Here is a 24220-nt window from a genome sequence, read left to right as displayed (position 1 = left end):
ACTTTAATTCTGCTTTCACATTTGTTTTGGAGATTTCAGTCCACTTTTAAATTGTAACTAATGATTCTAGTAGTAATTACCATGCTATGAGCATTTCTGAACTGCTTTTTGCTATTTTTACCTTTTTTTTTTTTATACATACTTTATTGACTTTCCCCAAGGGGCTTTTCAAAGACAATGTTAACACAAATATATTCCTATTTACAATTAAAAGATAAAAGATAAAATTTTAAAAATTGTTAAAATATATAAGTATTAAATTACAGTTCTTTAAGTAATTTGGTCCTCAGGTGATTTTTAAAAACAGTGACTGAATCACACAGTTTAAGATTGTAATCTAAAGAGTTCCATAAATTAACTATTCTATAATAAAAGGTTCTTTGGCCGCTAGCGGTTTTAAAAAGTGGAATGTTCAACAATTGAGAGTTTCTGGTGCTACGACCGCTCACCTCGGCTCTCTTTAAAAATTTTGAAGACAGATATTCAGGGGCGTGGCCCGTCATACATTTAAAGGCCATTATAGCGCTTCGGTAATATAACTGGTTGCCACAGGTAGCCAATTGAGCTCTTTACGAATAGGCGTAATATGGTCATATTTACGCGCGCCGCTCACAATGCGGCAGGCGAACTTTTGCACAGCCTGCAGTTTGTTAATATTACACTTCGACGTGTTTGCCCATACATTGGAACAATAAAATAATTTACTAAAAACTAAAGAGTTGATAATCGTCAGGAGTGTACGTTTGACAAAAACATGCATGACGCGGATTATTTGTCCGAGGCAGGACATGCAAGAAGAAGCCGTTTTAATTATGTGTTCATCGTAAGTTAAATTAGAATCCAAAATCACGCCCAGGTCTTTAGCAGTGTCTGAAGGCATGATGTCCTTTCCCATAAAGGGAAGGGAATGAAATTGCAATTTTGCACGCATTTGCCTGCTGCCAAATATCATTAACTTGGTTTTGCTAGGATTAAGTAACAAGAGGTTATTGGAGCACCATTCTCCTATTTTAAACAGATCGTCTTTCAAATCAGTAATTGCATCCAGGTTGTCTTTTAGTTGAAAGGAAGTAATGAGTTTCGTATCATCTACGTAACTCTGGGTGCTGCATTTCTGTGGTATCGAGGAAAGATCATTCGTATATATGCTAAATAGTACTGGCCCCAAAATACTCCCTTGAGGTACACCACTGGTCACAGGCAAAGGCTCAGACAGCGTTGAGTGGATTCGTACTACTTGTTTCCTGTTGCTTAGGTAACTGCGAAACCATTGGAGAGTATGACTGGAGGTTCCGACATCTTGCAATTTTAAAATTAATGTCTCATGATTAACACTATCAAAGGCTTTGGTCATATATAATAGTACAACAGCAGTTAACTTCTTTTTATCAATAGCATTAAGAATTGTGTCGGTTGTTTCAATGACAGATGTTTCACACGAATACCATTTCTTTTTACCGCTTTGAGTCTTTGATAGGGTGTCATTTGATTGCAGATATGAAGTGAGTTGATTATGTACAACCCTTTCGCAAACCTTAGATAAAACTGGTAGGAGTGATATGGGCCTATTGTTGTTTGCCTGTTCGTGGTCGCCGTCTTTGGAATTGGTGTAACCTCAGCTGTTTTCCATTTTGATGGAAAAACACATGTTAGAAAGGATGCATTAACAATAGACGTGATTGTGTGAACAATTGGATTAAGACAATCTTTGATGACGCGAATCGGAATTTTGTCTATCCCAGGGGCCTTATTAGAAGGCATCATTGTTATACGTTCTATTTGTTTATAATCAATGGTACTCAGTGTGAACTGGTCTGAAAGGGCGTATTGTCTCGGTGTAAAATAATTCTGGTTAAGTGTTAGATTGCATTCATTAGCTAGGGATGTGATTTTGTCGACAGTACTCTGACCAACAGATACGAAGAACTGATTAAATTCGTCTGCAACAGTTTTGTCGTTCTTACTGAATATTCGCTGGGATGTAGATTTATTAGGGATGCAATGGCGGATTGCTTTCCAGATATTATTGATGTTGTTTGGATTCCTCAGGATCTGTTCGGCAACAAATTCTGTTCAGCAATTCTGATTTCCCGTTTCACTTCCTGTCTAAAATACCTGTAGGCAGTCCAGGATAGCGGATCATTTGTTTTCTTTGCTTTCTTACGCCAGTCATCCCTTTTTAAATTAAGAAGCTAAACATTTTCAAATCTACCTTTGGAGCATCACTTTATAACATGAGAATATTGTTATTAGGTAATATTAAATGATTCTAAAGAATGACATTCCGAAAACATGTCTCTATGCAAGAATGATTTTGTATAGCTTTGATTTTAAGGTTTTGCAGCTCCATATATTAGAACTATTACTGCAATAACCACAATGTAAATGTAAATACACTCTGTAAATGTAAACACGACACTTTTTTGAGGAAAAAAAATCCTGCAGAGAAATGAGGAGAGAAAAAAATATATCCTGCAGAGCATTTAGGAGGGAAAAAAAAAGTGTCCCAATTTAAGTCTAAGCATTTGCTACCTATTTTCAAAAATAAGGTAAGGCTAAAGGTTAGCGTTATTTTTAGCTTTGGGTAAATGCAGCAGTTAATCTTCACTTAAAGAGCAGCCTTTGGGGGACACTTTGTGACATAAATTGTTTGTATTCTGAGACACAAGTGATGTTGAAGTTGGCTAGAAGAGCAAGGGGACACTTCATGACGCTTATTGAAATCCACGTGCGTCTAATTGGGACGCACCTGGACATATCTCAGTTTGCTAGGAAAAAAAAATTGCTGACCAGAAATCACCCACCCACCCTCCCCTCTCAAGAGTTAAATGGTCGGCCCCTAAACCAGAGTGGCACAATTCATACAACCAAGAAAATGGCGCCTGCATATCTTATTGTGTTTAACTGACGCAAGTTTTGACTCGTAAAAGCCATATAGGTTCACCTATGCACAGTCTTGGGGAAGTGTGGGGTCTGTTCAGAATCTGGGGACATTTTTGAGTCCCTCGTAAAATGTCCTCGCAATTGAGTGATTTTTACTATTGGGGAAACGTGTTATTCGTGATTTCCTTTTACTTAAGTTTGGAAAGTCTTGGATTTTTCTTTATAGTTATGTCGTGAAGATCGTAAATTAACTTGTAGTTTAAATTAGCATGCGAAGATGAAATCAATCAGTTCAATACAATAAGATATCCAGGGACAACATGACAATAGATTTTACGAGAATTGACATTTTCAATGTCTACGGATACCCACCATTGAAAAGTTTTTTTCAGATCATAACACTGGGCAAGAAAAAGGGTGGCAAATGCGATGAAAAAGTAAGAAAAATGGACATTTTGACATCAGAGGGAAAAAGGCATAGCTGAAGTAAAGGGCACCGTTTATGAATCAAAACAAAAAGATCAAATACTTTGACGGTAGCGAAATTCATGACGTTCTCGTTGCCGTCCGTGTTCCTTCTAAATTCGAAGCTTTTCAAGGTTAGGTTAGCAATACCAGTTCTTTTAGTAGTTTTTTTAAAGTTCCATCCAGCTTCCATCAATACTTTCTTTGGCGGTCAATACTGTAGACTGGGGTGATGAGCGGCAATAAAAGCAAAGAGACGCCAGTGCTCGGTAAGAAACAGCTCCTCGTGGCAAACCACATAAAGAGGGAACACCAACCTCGGCTATGTCTGGAAAGAGATCAAGCAAACGTGCGATGTCCTCTTTGCTTAGTGATATTCCCTCCACGCACATCGCGAAAATCTCGTGCTTTTGAATGGCACAAATGATGGACTCAACACCCACCTTACAAAAAGCTAGTCTAAGAAAACGCAAGGACGAAAAAGAGGCATTGCTAATTCCTGTGTAAGTCAAATTTTCACAGCCGCCTATGTTTAATATTCCTAACGAGGGTATGCTTCCGGTAACAAAAACTAGTTGGCTGTCATCCAACATTGTTTGGCTCAAGTTGAGCTCCGCAATGTTAACAGCTCGAATAACTGGATATTTAGAAAGTTCACCTTTCATTTTTGCCACGTTAAGAACTGTCAGTCCAGCACAGTTTTCCACTATTTTGCAAAATGTTGCCCAGGTTGTTTTTGCGCCACTTAAATCAATAGAGCGGAATAGACTAGGCCTCCATTGGACTGCTATGAGAAAGTTATCCACTGTCTCCTTTGATGTGTTCTGTGCTTTTACAACGGAGAATTCATGATTTCTTGCGTACTTAATCAGAGTTTTGTAGTAAGAAATTTGCAGCCAAGCCTTGCACACTAGAGAAGCGGTTCTTCGAACAAATTTGTAGGGTAAATATGAGAAAACGTGAAGTATGATGCTTCGAGGCAAGGTATCCATTTATCTTCAGACAAGTAGCTACGAAATTCATTTACATATAAGACCATTTAAGTGACAGTCTTATCACGTAGATTTAAAGAGTTGCTAATGCTGTCAGATTCTCAGGTCCCACCAAAGAAAAGTATCTGTTTGAATTTTTGGTCTAAAGATCTAAAAAAGCAACTGTGTATTACAAGTGAGACAGCAAATTATCAATGGAACTTTCTTTCTGAAACGACTTATCAAAGCACTGCAATACCCATTCAAGGAACCCTTATCACACTTCAAAAAGGGAATGGAGCTCAGTATCTTGAGACGACAACTTGATCTTTTGATATTCTAAAACAACAACATTTGTACTTACCTTAATGGATTTTTGGATTCTTAAATAAAGCAACACGTTTTTCACGTCCTTGATAATCGGGCCAGTTTCTCGTTTCCCCACCAAAGAAAAGAACCTGTTTTACATGATGTTTGGTCTCAAGATAAAAATAACCAACTGCGAGGAACAAACTAAAAGGCACATTATCAAAGAAAGCTTTGTTCTCCAACGACCTATTGAAGCACAGTTGTTTCAAACCGAGAATAGCATTTTTCTCAGCACTACAATGCTGCGGCTAATTCACAATAATACAATGACTGCATAGACTTTTCAAATAGGAGGGAAAAGTACGTATCTTAATACAGCATTTTCAGAAGTCAAACAAAAACTAGTGACAATAGGTAATAAAATACTTTTTTCTTTCTTTTAACCTTAACTGACCCTTTTAAAATTAGTTTGCTGAATAGTAGGCATCTTCTTTAAGTTCGTTTATGCTACCGTTTTTCTCTTATTTAAGTCGTTTTCTTTCAAAGACAGCCGTGCAGCAATAAATATTGTTAACCGCTTAGCACAACAACCCCCGCACTCACTGATAGTGCGAGAAATCTAAACGTCCAAACACTGACTTTTCATAAGGGTTTGTAATGACATTATATCGAGTTTGCTAGCTTATCCTTTACGCAGTCATATGGATCAAGTTGAAAAAAGGTACAATATGGCCATACTTTGTCTAGAACATTACTTTGGCATGACGTTTTCGCAAGTTGAATCTATTAGCTTCAGGCTAAGAGGAGTGTAACTGAGACCACATAATCACGACTCTATTTGCAGTAAGTTAATGGGTACACACATCATATCGCTTTTTCAAAAGATTCCCGAAAACTCTTTCCCGCTTAATTACTTTTTTGGCAGATGTTTGTCAGATACTCCCATTTTCACTATTGTAGACGCCACAAGACAATATTTCGCGCGCATTTTTTTCGTCATGATTTTGGCGGGAAGTAGGTCGGATATTGTCTAATGACTCTGCCGAGAGAGAACATTATTTTTGAAAAAAAAAAAAAAGAAAAAATGCGCAATGAGAATTTGTCAAAAGTGTTAAATCTAGACAGCTCAGAATTTTTTTGCCTAATTGTCTCCTTGCGTCCGTCCTATATAGAGGTAGAGGATATTTTTGTTTGGTCCAATTTTCACTTTAAAGCCAAAACCTTTAGTAGAACCCATTTACTGAAAACTAACATTAAGAAAATTGCCTGGGATGACAATTGCATTTCGTATTACCACGTTGTTGTGCACATCTGAATAAACATTCCGATAACAGTAAAATGACCCTACGGTCGCAGATAACTTAGTGGGGACTCACATCATATCAGTATGCCAAAAGGTTCACATCAGTCCGGGAGAGGGTCTATATTTTTACCACGGCAGGGTAGCCTTTCAGTTACCTGTGGAGAAACAGAATCGATAAATGAAAATTAACACTAAAAACCAAAGTACTAATAAAGCTGCCACCAATATCATGGGGTTTACGTTTTTAAATATTCAAAGAACTACTGCCACAAGCCCACTATATTAGATTTCAACTACATCTTACAAAGGCGTTTTTAAGAGTCAAATGACACCTTCCAACATGCAATGAAATGTCCTCTTCTTTCTTTTACTTTTCACGGACCTCTCTAAGATAGTTTGCAGCAAAATCATGGGCAACCATATCATTTCTTGGTCGTCAGCTGATGAGAACCTTTAACTTCATGTTATTTGAGAAGTATACTTTCAGAAGACAAAAGACCAATTCGGCTAACGCAATGTTGTACCCAAATCAAATCTCTTGGGGTTAAGATTCTTTGTGTATTGCATTTGCATGAGTACCTTGACTTTTACTTCACTTGACTTTTACTTCAATCGGAACCTTAAAACTGGGCATTAAGTTGGCATCTTAGGCGGCTTGTCTACACGAAAACGATCTTCTCCCTTTGTTTTATCTATCATGTGCTAACTATTTTTTTTAATTTTGTATGTCAGTAAATTCAGTCGTAACCGTTCCATTGAAAAGAATTCTAGTTCCCAAAAAAAACAAACAGGCAGCTAATAATTGTCTAGCAAAGATGAGAACGGCTCCGAGACAATTCTGTCTACGCCGAGACAACTCTGTCTACGCCGAGCTGCAGCAATGACCCTTTGCAGACCTTTGCATCCGGCATGAGGTATTAGCACAAAATGGTGCTGTCAAACAGTCATGAAAATACTTTCTACATTTCATCCACATGATCTTATGGCAATTTTCATAACGGTTTTGAACATTTTCCCCTGAATGTTTAATTCAGAGGAAAATGTTCAAAACCGTTGAGCAGATACAACGCCATTTCAATGATGAGTTTTGCGCCATTTTAACCATTTTAATTTATACGGCATGCATCAGTGCATGCAGATAAAGAATTCGGATAGCAAGTATTTCTTTCGATCGCTTCATAGGGAAAAATTTTTCTCTTTTTAGTTTTACAAGGGTCATTTGATTGTACTGATTGAATCCTAAGTTCTCCACGCTACACAATAAGTCTAATAAGTTTCTCTTTACATGCTATGCTAAGTATTCACACTAAATCATGCGAAAGGCATATCTCCCTCTGCGTTAGATATACAGAGAATATATGAGTAAAATGAAAAGAACCATAGAAAGCGAAAACAGAGATGAACAACAACATACCTTTCAGCGAATGATTCAACATCCCGCATGATATCGTGTTTTGATATGAGGTGCCCGTAAAAGGTCGTAAAATGGTTCAATGCTTAAAATTAGGAGTGTTTAATGACTCCATAATCAATTGGAGATAAGTTAATGGGGACATACAGTGCTTGCGGCATTTTCCGTCGCATTCTTTGTTTTTATCGTTTGTTTCATTTTACTCAAGTGACTATGACACATGGACTTTATAAGAAAACACCTCGCGCGAGTTTCCCTCGTCTCGCGGGAAGCAGTTTTGCTGTCATTGACTTCGCGGAGAGAGATAGAGTAGTCCGCCGTGTTTTTGAAAGCAAAAGATGCATGTAACTAAATAAACTAAAGAGCAATGAGATTTTGTTACTAGACTTCTGTTGAATCTGGAAGGTTGACATTCGGCTTTATCTTTCCGTCGCCTTCGTTTAAGAACGGATGTTTCGTTTGGTCGTGGCCTCTAAGTAATGACTTACAAAACAACGAGATTTGGCTTACGTGTAAGACTTACGTGTAAGACTTACAAAACATCTCAATTTTCTAAAATTGGCCATAAAAGCGTCCATTCCTCATTACCAGTTTACTTTACCAAAATAAATAAACGATCAGCAGTCAGAGAGTACAGGGAGAGGAAAAATGGCGCCATTAGCTCCCTTGTATTGCACTTTCTTCCTGTCTAAGTTTTGCATGGGGTGACTTGAATCATATGTATCACCTACAGACATTCTACCTTTCTTACCTGTTATTTCAATCCTCTCCAAAGTGTTGAAACTGCAGGCACCTCAAGAAATAAGCCTGTAGAATAAAGATTATTGGAAAATCTCATCTCTTAACCCGCTGAAATGTTTCATTAGTCTAGATTATCGTGGTTATTATTTTTTTTCCCAATGCCTTTTATATTAATAAAGAAATGTTATTATCGTTGTTGGGGTTGCTTTTCTTAATTGCCGGAAAAAAAAATTAAGGTTTTGTTTTTGTTTGTTTGTTTGTGTAAACATAGTTCATATAGATGAACTGCTTATGAAACCCGGAGAGAGAACAGTACTGTCGCACTTCATGTTAACTTGACCGTGACGTACCATGCACAAACTGTTGTCCTCGGTTCTCAACTGAATTTTCAATAAATTAATCGAAACTATTGATTGGCTTTCTTTTAGAAAAATCGCGTGGGTTGTGCATGGTTAGGGCCAAAACAGAGAACAAAGTTGAACAAATTTGTTCACTGGTATGCTAAGTGACCTTTCTAGACAAGGGCATAAGCTTTCCTCAAGCTATCCTATCCCTTTAAAATTACTTACTTTCAACTGTCGTTCCCCTGCTTTGGTATAGGATCTGTATGTGTTTGCTGCAGGAACGTTAAACATTGTGCCAACAGATATTCAACATGTATACAGATTGCTATTCAAAGTTTATAGCGATGTGACTTTCCAGAGGAGACAAGAGATCCTCGCGTATCGTTATAAACTCGAAAATTCACCACTCGTCTGGAAGTAATTCAATTCTGAAATTCGAGAATTCCGTACAAATGAAAAGGCAAGAAACGTGTTGTAATACCTCGCACAAAATAAAAGCGTTTTTAAGCTTGACTGCTCTTGACATGTATTACAATAAATCAGATGACTTAAAGTCTCGATTCAAGGCGCATACTTTTTTGAATCGATTGCATGCTGATGAATACAATGTGTCTGCACTCCCTTTAATAATCGGCTTTACGTGACGCCACCAGTCGGTGCGTTTTTTTAAATAAAGATTCTTTAAATATGTCAGTCAACCATTGTTAAATTGTGTCCGATCAAAACCGATTTGTGCATGCACTATAAATTGCTTATCAACAGCCTTTGATCAATTTTGTGTTACCACAATGAAAGGAACGTCTGCGTCGAGCGTAATATATAGCCGTTCACCAGAACGTTTTGTCAGGATCGGTGAGAGGCCTCTTAGGAGGGTTCCAAGGTTTGCATCAATGCGCGGCAGCGTAAAGTGGGTTTGGGCCTGGTGCAAGTTCTCCCATGCAACTGACCTAGGGAATTCCGCTCTCAAGCTTTGCGTGGTGAGTTGCGCCACCACGTAGGTCATTGAGATGTCAGGAAGGACCGTTCATTTTTCACCTCAAATAAAATTTAAGTGGTTCGTTTCTTCCCCTTGCACAAGCAGGGGGCATGGCACAGTGTCGCTGTGTTAACTTTGATTACAGTCAAATCTTGGAAATATGCGACAAATATATATATATAGTTTGAAGGGACCAAGGACGGACAACTCCTGGATGACATTTTCATTGGGAGAAAAACGTTTTATGCCCTGAGCGGGATTTGAACCCACGTCTCCCTGATTACCGGTTGGATGTGATCACCACTACACTATCAGAGCAACCATGCTGGTTACATGGCCAATCTAGATAGCGAATGGGAATTAAGTGGTCATCCCGGTTCCATGTTTTTCTCAACCAGAACGATGATTCCACAGGCGGACGATATATATATACCTATCTTAAGGTATCTTAAGGTCTCTGTCATTACCACAAAAATTGACATTGATATTTTACTCTTATTTCAAGCTATCTCAACTCGTGAGAAAAACTGGTTTTTCTCACGCATGCAGGGCCTTCCCCTGACGTGCTAGAGAGAAACCAATGGATGCGCCATCAAATGCTGCAATAACTTCTCGGGGTTAGGGGGGGAATAGCTATTTCCGGGGGGGAGATATCACCAAAAAAACCTGCCTTCTCTCACGTATACAGGGCCTTCCCCTGACGTGCTAGAGAGAAACCAATGGTACCACGAGATTCGCCATCAAATTCTGCAAGAACTTCTGGGGGTTACGGGGGAGTAGCTATTTCCGGGAAGGAAATATCGCCAAAAACTGACTTTTCTTACGTATGCAGGACTTTCCCAGGGCGTGCTAGAAAGTAACCAATGGTACCACGAGAAGCGCCATGATTAGGATTAGGGAGACCACACTCAAAACCGGGGGAAGTTAGACCCTAAAAACCACTTTTCCTCACGTGTGTACAGTCTTCCAGAGGCCGTTAAAAGTGAAACGGACCTTACCACGAGATGGGCCATCTCCTGAGGAATCTTCCTGGCGCGGTCTCGGGTCCCCCGGACCCAAACAGGGGGAGTTAGGCCCGAAAACGAAAAACAAGTTTTTCGAGGATAACTCCCCCGGGATTTGGAATTTGGCTAATCCGAGGGCACCGTGAGGAGGGTCTCCGGAGGGCGCGTCTGATGAGCATAAAGCAAAGTCCGGGGGGCCATTTTTGTGTCAAAACAGGGGTGCTCTTTGGCCTCTGAGGTCCACAGGTCGATTCGCCCCGGGTCGAAACTGGTGCGAAAAGTTGTTGGGCAATAGGGTCTAGGCGCATGAGGAATGGGGTCCCAAGGGAATAAAACGTAGGAATGTTAAAGACAAAAGACTGTGCACAGGGCTCCCATCTCAACACAGGATGCCCATATTTCGTCACGTGATAGATCTCGTTGAGACCTTTCCAACGGTGTATGGTATTATGGGATATCTCCATGGCAACCTGAAATAAGCTTTTTCCATGATTTGGCCGTGCAGATCCATTAGTAGATTAACTCCCACACAGGATTTGAGGCTCTTCAGGAGTCGACTGGAGAGGTGGTCGTGAAATTTGACCCTTGGATTTGAGCTACGAAGCTGAAACTTGGCATGCACCTGCGTACGGCCTAGAAGGTAAGGCCAAGAGAATATGGGGGAGACCAGACAAAACCGGGGGGAGTTATGGCCGTAAAACCTTTTTCTCACTTACGCAAAGCCATCCTGTGAGGTGCTACAAGGAAACTAATGGTATCACGAGATGCGCCTTGTGATTCTGCAACTACTTCTTGGGGTTAGAGAGACCACACTCAAAACTGAGGTGAGTTAAACCCGTAAAAACCACTTTTCCTCACGTGTGTACAGTCTTCCAGAGGCCGTTAAAAGTGAAACCGACCTTACCACGAGATGGGCCATCTCCTGAGGAATCTTCCTGGCGCGGTCCCGGGTCCCCCCGACCCAACCGGGGGGAGTTAGGCCCAAACACGAAAAACAAGTTTCTCGAGGATAACTCCCCCGGGATTTGGAATTTGGCCAATCCAAGGACACCGTAAGAAGGGTCTCCAGAGGGCGCGTCTGATGAGCATAAAGCAAAGTCCGTGGGGCCATTTTCGTGTCAAAACAGAGGTGTTCTTGGGCCTCTGGCGTCCACAGGTCGATTCGCCCCGGGTCGAAACTGGTGCGAAAAGCTGTTGGGCAATAGGGTCTAGGTGCATGAGGAATGGGGTCCCAAGGGAAGAAAACGTAAGAATGTTAAAGACAAAAAACCGTGCACAGGGATCCCACCTCAACACAGGATGCCCATATTTCGTCACGTGATAGATCTCGTTGAGACCTTTCCAACGGTGGATGGTATTTTAAGATATCTCCATGGCAACCTGAAATAAGCTTTTTCCATGATTTGGCCGTGCAGATCCGGTAGTAGATTAATTAACTCCTACACAGGATTCGAGGCTCTTCAGGAGTCGACTGGAGAGGTGGTCGTGAAATTTGACCCTTGGATTTGAGCTACGAAGCTGAAACTTGGCACGCACCTGCGTACGGCCTAGAAGGTAAGGCCAAGAGAATATGGGGGAGACCAGACAAAACCGGGGGGAGTTATGGCCGAAAAACGTTTTTCTCACTTACGCAAAGCCATCCTGTGAGGTGCTACAAGGAAACTAATGGTATCACGAGATGCGCCTTGTGATTCTGCAACTACTTCTTGGGGTTAGAGAGACCACACTCAAAACTGAGGGGAGGTAAACCCGAAAAACCACTTTTCCTCATGTGTGTACAGTCTTCCAGAGGCCGTTAAAAGTGAAACCGACCTTACCACGAGATGGGCCATCTCCTGAGGAATCTTCCTGGCGCGGTCTCGGATCCCCCGGACCCAACCGGGGGGAGTTAGCCCCAAAAACGAAAAACAAGTTTCTCGAGGATAACTCCCCCGGGATTTGGAATTTGGGCAATCCAAGGGCACCGTGAGAAGGGTCTCCGGAGGGCGCGTCTGATGAGCATAAAGCAAAGTCCGGGGGACCATTTTCGTGTCAAAACAGAGGTGTTCTTAGGCCTCCAGCGTCCACAGGTCGATTCGCCCCGGGTCGAAACTGGTGCGAAAAGTTGTTGGGCAATAGGGTCTAGGCGCATGAGGAATGGGGTCCCAAGGGAATAAAACGTAGGAATGTTAAGGACAAAAGACTGTGCACAGGGCGCCCACCTCAACACAGGATGCCCATATCTCGTCACGTGATAGATCTCGTTGAGACCTTTCCAACGGTGTATGGTATGATGGGGTATCTCTATGGAAACCTGAAATAAGCTTTTTGGGTGATCTGCTGTGCAGATCTGGTAGTAGTTTTACTCCTACACAGGATTTGAGGCTCTTTAGGAGTCGACTGGGGTAGTGGTCGTGAAATTTGACCCTCAGATTTGAGCTACGAAGCTGAAACTTGGCACCCACCTGCGTACGGCCTAGAAGGTAAAGCCAACGGAATATGGGGAAGACCGGACAAAACTGGGGGGAGTTATGGCCAAAAAACATTTTCCTCACTAACGCAAAGCCTTCCTCTGAGGTGCTACAAGGAAACCAATGGTATCACGAGATGCGCCTTGTAATTCTGCAACTACTTCTTGGGGTTAGTGGGTCCAAGCTGAAAACCGGGGGAAGTTTTGGCCCAAAAAGTGTCTGTCACCTCTCCCATGTGCAGAGCGCTCCATGGGGACGCTGGAGAGAAACCCATGGCACGGCCAGATGCGCCTGGTCATTGCGCATCTTTGTAGCGGGGTCGGGGGCCCCTGCTTTCCGGTGGGGACGTTTCAAGACAAAGACCCCTCCACCGCCCTGGGTTACGTCCATAAATGCGAGGATCATAACTTTACTTGATTTCATATCTGCAGTTCAGTATACGATTTATTTCATATACCATTTTGTTCATTGACAGTATTTATTTGACAACATATTACGATTTGGCAATACGTACTAAGATTTCTGCGTCAAATGATCTCACTGACCTCGAGTCTCTTGTTAATTGCGAGCTTGGCAACTTCAACGAATGGCTTAAGGCCAACAAACTGTCTTTGAACATAAAAAAATCAAAATTTGTCATCTTTCGTCCCCGGCAAAAGAATATGCCTTTCATACCTAGGATTGGAATTCTTGACTCCGTGACTAACACCTCGCAAACCTTGAAATGAAAGATTATTTCAAATACCTTGGCTTGCTGATTGATTCAAATCTTTCATGGAAATATCACATAGAATCTATCTGCCACAAAATCAGCAAGTCGATAGGAATTATAGCCAAGATTCGACATTATGTCCCACGTCGTGTTTTATTTTCAGTGTACAACTCATTAATTGTCCCTTACTTAACTTATGGTATTTGTGCTTGGGGTAATTGTGCCTTGAAATTTCAAAGAAAGATCGTAACTCTACAAAAACGGGCCTTACGTCTTATTTACTTCTGTAAGTCTAAGGAACACGCCGTACCCTTCTTTCTCAAATCAAATTGCCTTCCCCTACCTAGCCTATTTTCCAGAGATTGTAGCTAGTTATTGTATGATATCAACAGACAGACAGCACCAGTTAGTATACTCAATCAGTTTGTTAAAACAAGTCAGATTCATAATTGAGAACTTATTGTAATTGAGATTTACAAGGTTGTTCTGAAATTTACCTGGATAATGACAGTAAGATTAGGATTTTGCCTAAAAAACCTTGAAATAATTAAAGAGGAGAAACCTTTAAGATTTTGCAAGATGTAGCCAATTGACCAAGAGTTTTTGGCGGATTTTCCAAATGACTTACCTGGATTTGACTGGGATTTCCTAATGAATAGATCCTGAGATTTACTAAGATCTACCGAGACATACGGGATTTAAGGTCATGATTGGATTTACCAGCTCAAGATGTAGTGAGGTTATTATGATATTCCAAGGTACTGTTTCCTAAATACAGAGCTATACACAATAAAGCAAGATATACTGGGATTTATCAAGATATACATGATATTTACACACATATAGCGAAAATGATTCAGTTTTTTAAATTTGCCATGATATACTGAGATTCACCTATGGATATCAAAATATAATGTGATTCTCTAACAAATAAAGGAGATTTACAGACTTACACTGATATTGACGGTTTTACCAAGATGTATAAAAAGGTCATGAGATATGCCAATATTTACAAAGATAAACTGGGCCTTACAATGTTATAGTGATATTTACAGAGACATTTCCCAAGATATACTGAGATTCACGAAGACATAGACCAATTGCATAAATGGCGCCCAAATTTGAGTAACAATACTTTATACATCCCTAGCCTCGTGTTTATGTTTCAAGAAAAAAGGATTTTTCTCATGAATGTGAGGCTAAGGATGTATCAAGTATTGTTATTCAAATTTGGGCGCCATTTATGCAAAGGGTCTATTGAGATTATTTTAAGGTTGACTGAAACCTTTTTAACCTTCACTGAGTTGTATTAAGATATATAATCATTATTAATTAAAAAGAGATCTAGGAGACCTGAGGAAATCAAGGATGCATCACCAGACTCCATAATTTGAAAGATTGTGAGATAAAACTGGTGTCATTTTTGGTTTTTATTATTTACATTGCATGAATTATGTGCTGCCCCTCTAAGAGCCCCTGTAAAATGACAATGATCTCTTACCTTTTACTCTTTGGAGTTGACGCCAAAGCTTTTTTTCACAAATATGGCAATCATAACTAGCATCAAATAGTTTTTCATCTTTCTTGCTTGGTAAATTTCATTGTTTTTTTAAAAGTATTTCTTTTCTTAAACTTAACAAAGATATCAGCAACATTGTCATCTTTACTCATTGCAGAATAAAGAATCAATTTAAAATTAATACCAGAAGGAAAAACAGCATAAAAACAAAATCCGGATTGATAAGAAAATGAATGGCTTTTTTTTGGGTTTCCTTCACAATGTTAAGGAACACTGTAAAACATTCAGAATCTGCATAAATTACTAAAGGTACTTTTATTACTTTTGACTTCTTTTTGATAATTTTGGAAATTAAATTTTTTTTAAATATTTAGTTTGTTTTTTAAAAATATCTCTAAAAAAATTCATCTGGCAATCAAACAGTCTAGGAACGTTTTTAATGAATGAGTAATGCAAATTTTCTCATTTTCCTTCAGAATCAGTTAAAAATAATAAATCAATTGAGTTATTTTCAGTAAATTCTTTGATTGAGTTATATAATGGAAAACATGTATCCTTCCAATGTTCATTTAATCCAAATACATTAATTAATTGGTGGTAAAATTTCATGGTTTTTCTAATTTTGGGATGTCCTTGGAAAGTGGAAAGCTTATTAGGCTGAAAAGTCTAAATCTGTTTTGTATTTTAAATCTGTTATTCTTTCTTGGCCATTTTCCTTTGGGTAAAAACGACGAAAAATAGCCCATTTAAAACAACAAATGATTTGCATGTTAATAACTGCCTTTTTTGCAAACAGACTAATTTTCGACTTAGGATTTCGAGTTGGATTTCGAGTTGGATTTTCGAATTGGATTTTCGGGTTGAATTTCGAGTTGGATTTTCGAGTTGGTCAGTGTAAATTAATGGAGACTGCAGACCAGGAGTAAAATGCAGACTAAGGTTATAATGTAACTGTTGAAAAATAAAAAAAAACCTTTTAGAAGAGCTAACCTTAGGCCTAATTAGACCTAAAACAATATTTAGGCTAAACTCAAAAATCCAACTCGAAAACCCAACTCGAATTCCTAACTCAGTGAATTTGGCACCCTTCCTTTTTTACTGCAATAAATTTTGGTAAAGGATTTATTTCATGCGTATGTATTTTAAAACTAAGGATTTTTTTCAAACTTGAGATTACTCAGTCCTAATTCTGTATTAATTTCTTTTTCTGTTACTTTTTTGTATTATGTTTTAATAAAAGATCATCTTCATTTATTTCGTTATAATTAGCTTTTGAATTTCAAAATGTACAAAATATTGTTTTTCTAAGTGTCATTTCCACACTAACTACAACTTTAATATTTTTGTGCTCCACAGGCTATTCCACTCTTGCCTGCTAGCCACTGGCACTGGCTCCTGTTTTCATGATCTGCAGTCCACCTCTTCCTTTTTTTCTCAATTGTGTTCTCCATGTGCCCTTTAGTCATCCCCTTCCTCTATTCTTTTCTGGTTCTAATTCAATAAAACTGATTTGATTTTTAATTTTCCACTTTAACTCCTTTTGCACTTACGTCAACATTTTTCAATTCAAATTTAACTCTTTTAGACAACCTTTTAATGCAGATTTTTCTGATACTTTTTATTTCTTTTCCATCTTCTCCGACTTTGGTGGTACAATACCAGCAATTTTACAGAATTCTTCAATTTCCATACTACTTTTTTTTTATGAAATTGGGGTTTTATCTCATTTTTTCTAAAATATTACTTATCTGATCATTTTTTTAATGTTCAAGTTCTTCTATTTGTCTTTGTTCTTTTCCAAGTCTTCGTTCTCTAAATTTTTAATAGTTCATTTTAAAATTATTTTGTGACATTTTCTTTATCTTTTTAAAACCCTTTTATGTTAATTTTTGCGCGTTATTGTTTCGTACCCACACCCTGCTAGCTGAGCCTTTCTTAGCTCGATGAGAAAGAAAGAACTCTGCAGAAATCATGTTAAGTCTTTATTAAGTATGTTGCTTGGACACAGTTTCAAACCCAGGCCAAGTCTCCATCGCACTTCAAGACGCCATGTTAATTTTCATACTGAAGGCTCGATTTTGACCTTGACCTTGTCAAAAATATGATCCGCGCATTGCCTAAACCGGTTTCACCAGAGTGAATAGCTCAGAAAGTTGGACTGCTGCGACCTAAAAGACTATACACGTTTTCTGCAGCCTCTCTTTCTCGCCCTCAGGTGAGTTTTTGAGAGGCTCTGCTCGCAGGGTGCATACCCATTGCTAAGCTTTGCTTGCCTGTGTTCTTTTTCACACTATTCATAACACCGAAAAAAAAATCGTATAAAACAAACAACTCTCAGAAAATCCACAGTATCAAAAAATTGGCGAAAACACAAACATCATAAAAGCGAAAATCATAAAATAAGCAAAAGAACTGTAAAAACACCCAATAACAAACCGAATTTCTAAAACCATTTATCTACTACGCGCATCTTCCAGGGTTTGCGGCAGGAGGAACATTCTAATCCAGGGGGAGCAGTGGCAGAAAAACAAGTTACAGAATAGAGTGCGGGGCGTTCCCCTGAAGAGATGAAGCCAATGGCTTTCCTGAATAGCGCTCGTAATTGTGCATCGTCCTGGCCTAAAATCAGGGGGTGGCTCATCCAGGTGCGGGGAACCCTCCACAAAAAACCAGTTTGGCTATAGAGTGTATGGCCTTTAGTCACCACCCCAGGAACTCCAGAATACAAAGGAATCCCAGGATGAATATGATACCATCTTGAACGTCAGTGAGAGGTCTCTCACGTGGCAAAACGACGAACGACTTCGGACAGGCTCTCACCACCTTTGAACGCTTCAAAGGAGCATTTAATACATCAATCGGGGATCAATCCTGTAAATCAGTCGAGTGATGACACGGCTGGGGTTTTCGAGGACATCATGAAGGTAGACGATTCGTTTGCTCCATATTTTCTTACCCATGGTGCTCCGCACGCCCACATTCAGCGCGCGGAGCTCCGCTAAACGTACGCATTGCACGCCAATTTTTTCGCCGGCTTTGTTCTTTCAACGGCGAAATTATTGCCGACAAGGGTTATTGCGTGATGTTCACACCACATGACGTACAGTAGCAAGTAAAATCGCGCAAAAATTAATAGGCGGGTTGTAAACGTATAACGTATATAAGTGGGAAAGGTCCGTGCTGTAACCGAATGTGGAAAACCATTGAAGTCACCAAAACTTTGCCGTCTCGACCCTAAGGACAACACAAGACATCATCTTAGGCACGTTGTTTATTTCGAATTTAATGTACATTCCTAGCGGCTTTTTTCGCCACTTCAGCACTTACGATTTACGAATAATTATGAATAATGAATAATTGGTAAATAATTGAATCAATAAGAGCACACTTTTGAGTTAAAGTTTACTTAAGCCTCTGTTTCAAAGCGAATCTAAGTACGCACTCTCCCTTATCAACAAGAGAATACAGAAAGCGTTTGTTCTTGTCGATTTCCTTTTCAATGTTGGGGTTAGAAGGAAATGGTATGATACAATAGAGGAATAACAAAACTAGGTATTAAATACACTTAAAATAACAATATAACAATGTTTTTATACAGACTCTATTTTAATACCACAAAGACCGGAAATCAAAACTGTCAATAATTTTATCTTCACCCTTTTTGTGGTCTATATTTCGATTTGTTTAAACTGACACCAGTTAAATGACAAGATTACATGCTGCAAAAACTGAACGCCTTTAAGACCAAACAAATACTACTTAATCCAGAGCATTATAAACAAATTTGCTTACGATTTGTTTGGACTTGAACCACAGACTTAACTTAAGCCTCATTTAAGAAAGAAAAACTTAAAACTAAAGAAGACACTCTTTCATCTCAAAATATCAGCAAATAAATCCATAAATCACATTACTTCACCTATAAAAAAAGTTTTTTCAATTTAACTACCAAACTGTAATCAATTACAGCCGATAGCAACAATGAAAAAATATCGCACATGCCCTGAAAAATAGTGCTACAAACCAAATATGTTCCAAGCAAAGAAAGTAGGCCAACTTTTTAAATGCAAGCAATAAACATGACTTTGAGACTCTTGGCAGTAAAAGAAGGATTTGCTCGAGTTTTGCTCAGAGTAAATTCGAATAATGTTACCTTTGTAAATGCTACGCACTTGGATTCACTTTGAAAAAGAGCCCTTTAACTCAGAAAAAGCCTACTGCATGAATTAGTTTCCCCAGATCAGATTCAGTTTGAATGAAGAATTAAATGAATATGAATGAAATATCAATGAATAGTATCAGTTCAAAAAAAGATAACATTAACTGTAAATACTGCTACATTTTTAAACAATACATGTAATTATAACCTGCCCTCTAAAGAGCAACTAACACGATCAAAATTGCAGGTGCCATAGAATACCAAAGTACATGTGCATGCACAAAAGCTGGCACCAAGGGGAGGTGGGAAGCGGAAACAACTTCCCATACTCTCCCAATTGAATGTAATAATAGGCCACTTTCAATATATTAAAATTCAGCTTAAAAGAGAGGTTCAGAGGACAAAGACAAAGGAAAGTGGCCTGATATGTTAATGTCTTTCGCACTCATTGCAACTTGTTTCTATTGTTTTTGTCCTCTCTGCCTCGCTATCAAGCTGAATATTAATATTTTGAAAATGGCCTATTGAAGTGGTAAGAAATCGACTATGTCCTTGGCAGTGGATTTCACTGTTGAACGTGCACAAATATTCAGGGCAACTACAACACTGATGAAAAAACAGTATTAACAAATTTTACATGTACATGGGGCATACACATAATAACAATTGTCTATTTTATTTGCTGTCTTTCAAAACGACAGCTTAAAATTCAAGATAACACAGCCTTCTCAAAATATTTTTCGGGAGCAGGTCATAAGGAAGGTGGAGACGGTTTGGTGCTAAAGGCACCCAAGCGAGTGCCCAAAGGATGCAAGCTTCTTGGAGGGTCTCGGGGTATGCTCCCCTACGGATTTTTTCAAATTTAGACATTCACAGATGCAATTTAGTGCAATCTGGTGGATTTAAAGTGACGAACGTTCACATATGGATTTGACACTTGCTTGGAGTCTGATAAGAAATACTGGAATGCTAATTCAATCAACATTTCATGTGCGCGAGGCAAAAAAATATTGTGGACACGAATTTGTATGTCAAACAAACTTTTTTCAAGCCTTTAGAATATCTCCAGTGACTTCACGTTCGAGCTAAAAATGTACTGTCTCTGACATTTTCTGACTAGAAGGAGACGGTCAAGCTTTCTGAGGAGGCGGCTCATTGAGCCGTCGACTGGCCGATTTTGAGAAGGCTGATAACAACAACCAATAGTTTTTGCAGAGAAATTTAGTCTTCAAACTCTTTCAAATTCCGTAAAACAAAATATTTTGTAATGTAGTACAATCCATAGCAACATAAAATATAATGACTTTTTGCTTGACCAACTGCAACATCCTGTCATCAGAATGTTGAATTCACAATAACGTTAATGATTATGTCAAAACCTCTTGGGTGAATGTTTATTACAGGAAAGCTATCCACATCACTGTGACGTGCAGTTAAAAATGTTATGGCTGTAGTCAAGGATTGTGATAGATCATGATAGATCATGAATGTATACTGACTGGACTTAAATGCCATTTTCCCCTCCACTGTTACCTTTCCACCAGGGAAAGAATCATCTGTAAAGAAATGAAAATAACGAGAAATGAGGTTGATTCCCCCTTTTCTTTTTTTTTAGTACTGGTCATTGTGTTATTCCAGAGCATTACGGTGTGATTCGTAAGAAGCTTATGGTCACCAAAGTTACACCCTGACAATTAAATGTAGGGTTTATTCCTTGAATGGGTCCAAGGGAATCTACAATGTACATCAAGCACAACAAACATTATTCTGAACACAATCTGTCTGTCATATATCGTACTAACTTCAATCCCTGCTGGATGTACGTTAACAAGCCCAATCTGGTATATAACATAAAGGTGTGAATCAACTAAAGACACTCTTGTGTCAAACCATGCAACTGTACTTTGCTCAGACAAAACAAGGATGTCACCATCTTTAAAAGTGTACAGGTCTTCCTCAACCAATGGCAAACATTACATAAAGCAAGCACAGCTGAACTAAAACAAAAAACTGTTTACTTTTTACTGTTACATTAACTTACAACTTCTGTGTGCCCTGGAGAAAGTTTTCAAACTTATTAAGAACTACATGTACTTCTCAAGCTCATTAATAATTCATTAGCCAAAAACAAAAGAAACCTCAACCGTGAAGAAAGTTTGGATATGTGGTCTTAATTAGTATAAAAGTTCGCCAACTTTGATCCCAAATATCTCTTAAAATACTGATTCCTTTGAGAAGCAATATCAAACACTCGAAAGAGTGTTTCATCTAACCCTTGAAAATCTTTTCTTTAATGTTAATAAAAATCCTAGAATGAAGGTGAAGTGAAGTTGAAGGCGTTTCAGAAACAGTGAATGGAAATCACTGCCAAAAATATCTTATTATTTTGATTGGTAAGTTTCAATGACTGGGAGAGTGATCTCAATTTTTGCACAAATCTGGAGTACAATCTGAACACCCTCTCTTCTCTGCAGAGGTTCTTTGTACTGCGTTTAATTTCATCAGACTTTTGGCGAACATCAGGCCACAGTTATTCAAAGACCGGATAAGTTTATCCAGGGGATAAGTCACTATCCACAGTATAATAAAATATACTTCACGTTAAACACTGGCCAAAATTCCTTCACACTTTTTGGCCTAGATGTGCTTGGAATGTGGATATTCACAGCAACATGTACATGTACATGATGAGGGCAAATACTATCATCTTTGCAGATATTGAAACTGACGGATAATGACTTATCCACCAGATAAAGTTATCCGGCTTTTAAACAACTGGGGCTAACTGTGCAAAAGTAATGCGAGCAAAGAAGGGACACAACCAAAATGAGACAAGGACAACTTTTTAGCTATCACTTTGTGATTAGCCACTGCGTATACCCACAAAAATTAATTTACTTGGTTGCTTGAACATTTGCAAAAACAGACTTGATACCTGCAGGTATATGTGTTCATCATCTTGTCCTGCTGGGATGTGAATTAGATCTGGTTCCCCGTAGCAACCATCTTCAGTTAGGCAAATCTGCTGATCAAAATAATTGATATCATTTGTTAGAATCACATCTCTATTCATTCATATAATATTATTGCTCCAAAACTTGACATAAACAGCTACATGTACATTGACATAAAGCATCGTACATGTGTACATGTACTGTGACTACTGCATTTACTCTGTTTTCTAAATGTTTATATCTTAAAAGTGCATATGACACAAAATTTTATATTTGCTTGTTCGAAGAGCTTTTAAAATGATGAAGAATGGCGTTTATTTTATTGTGATAGCTCTCGTTGGTTGCCGAATTATTCAAGATTTTGATTTATGCAAATTAGACGACTTGTGACGTCATATAGTGGACACAAGATGATGTAAACAGTCTTGCCGGTCACGTCCCCTGGTAAGGTGGTGCGCTTTGTGTATAGAGTCCTTCTGCGCGTCACATTAGGCCTGCAATGGCGTCGAAAGTCATGCAACGCGAATGGCGTTTTAGTGGATCCTTAAACAAAATATACCCTTATGGAGCTCAATAATGGAAAGTCAGTTGGATAAACTAGGCATGGATCTCAAAAGCGACGAGTACTGGACTTCGACAAACAATCTATCGCCCGTCGAGACGAAATCAAAGTGAGCAGTATTTACCTGAAGTACATGGTAATTTGACACAATTGAGTTTCTTGTCTTCACGCACGCAATCAAATAGGAAGAGGTTTTTCGCCTCTAGAAGAGCAAATATGTTGTTTGTTCAATCAAAATTTTCGCTGGAAAAGGATTCTGTGGTATTTTCTGCCTTTGTGAATTATAATATCATGTTGTCTCGACGGGCGATAGATTGTTGTTAAAGTCCATTACTCGTCTTTTGCGCTTTTGAGATTCCTGCCTAGTTTATCCAACTGACTTTCCATTATTGAGCTCCATAAGGGTATATTTTGTTTAAGGATCCACTAAAACGCCATTCGCATTACATGACTTTCGACGCCATTGCAGGCTAAGTTAATGATTCTACTGTGTCCACCAGAGAAATCTACGCAGTTCCACTACCCTCTCGATCCTAAGAAAATACGCGCAGAAGGCTCTATGCACAAAGACACCACTCACCAGGGGAGTAACAGGCACGACTTTTACCGACACGGAAAAAAATACTAAAAAAATAAAAACGGAAATCTACCTATTTTCCGACTGGGTTTCCCATAGGGCAACCCAGTAATTATTACAGCTCTGTTTCGTATAACCGAAATATGACCATACTCATCAGGTAATATCAACGATTGACCGTTAAATTAAAGAAACTGGTAATAAAAGCGGGATTATAGTCGCTATGAGACATGAAAACATCGTTATTGTATCATATAAATCTTGTAATTGCTATTTACAATTACATATTTAGCAATTATTCCATAAGCGCGCGCGTTGGATGTGAGATGGTAAATAGCCAACGAGGCGCGCGTAGCGGAGTCGTTCGTCGTTTTGCCACGTGAGAGACCTCTCACTGACGTTCAAGATGGTATCATATTCATCCTGGGATTCCTTTTCATTCTGGAGTTCCTGGGGTGGTGACCAAAGGCCATACACACTCTATAGCCAAACTGGCTTTTTGTGGAGGGTTTCCCCCACCTGGATGAGTCACTCCCTGATATTAGGCCAGGACGATGCACAATCACGAGCGCTATTAAGGAAAGCCATCGGGTTCATCTCTTCGGGGGAACCCCCACACTCTATTCTGAAACTTGTTTCTCTGCCACTGCTCCCCCTGGATTAAAAAATGTTCCTCCTGCCGCAAACCCTGGAAGATGCACGTAGTAGCTAAATGGTTATAGAAATTCGGCTTGTTATTGCCGGTTTTTTTACAGTTCTTTTGCTTATCTTATGATTTTCGCTTCTTTTATGATTTTTGGTGTTTTCGCTAATTTTTTGATATTGTGAATTTTCTGAGAATTGTTTGTTTTATACGATTTTTTTTCGATATTATGAATAG

At 38.9% G+C, this 24220-nt stretch overlaps 1 long non-coding RNA gene across 1 annotated transcript; it reads right to left on the bottom strand.

The window, feature by feature from the left end:
* Positions 1-5458: 5458 nt before the first annotated feature.
* LOC138003005 (uncharacterized) lies at positions 5459-9009 on the bottom strand. Its single transcript, XR_011123394.1, has 3 exons — positions 8653-9009; positions 8094-8149; positions 5459-6086 (listed from the first exon to the last, which is right to left on the bottom strand). It is a non-coding gene; the product is annotated as an uncharacterized lncRNA (long non-coding RNA).
* Between the last annotated feature and the right edge of the window lie 15211 nt (positions 9010-24220).

Source organism: Montipora foliosa, chromosome 5 (assembly GCF_036669935.1).
Source record: "Montipora foliosa isolate CH-2021 chromosome 5, ASM3666993v2, whole genome shotgun sequence".
NCBI lineage: Eukaryota > Metazoa > Cnidaria > Anthozoa > Scleractinia > Acroporidae > Montipora > Montipora foliosa.
This window is presented reverse-complemented; position numbering and strand designations above follow the sequence as displayed.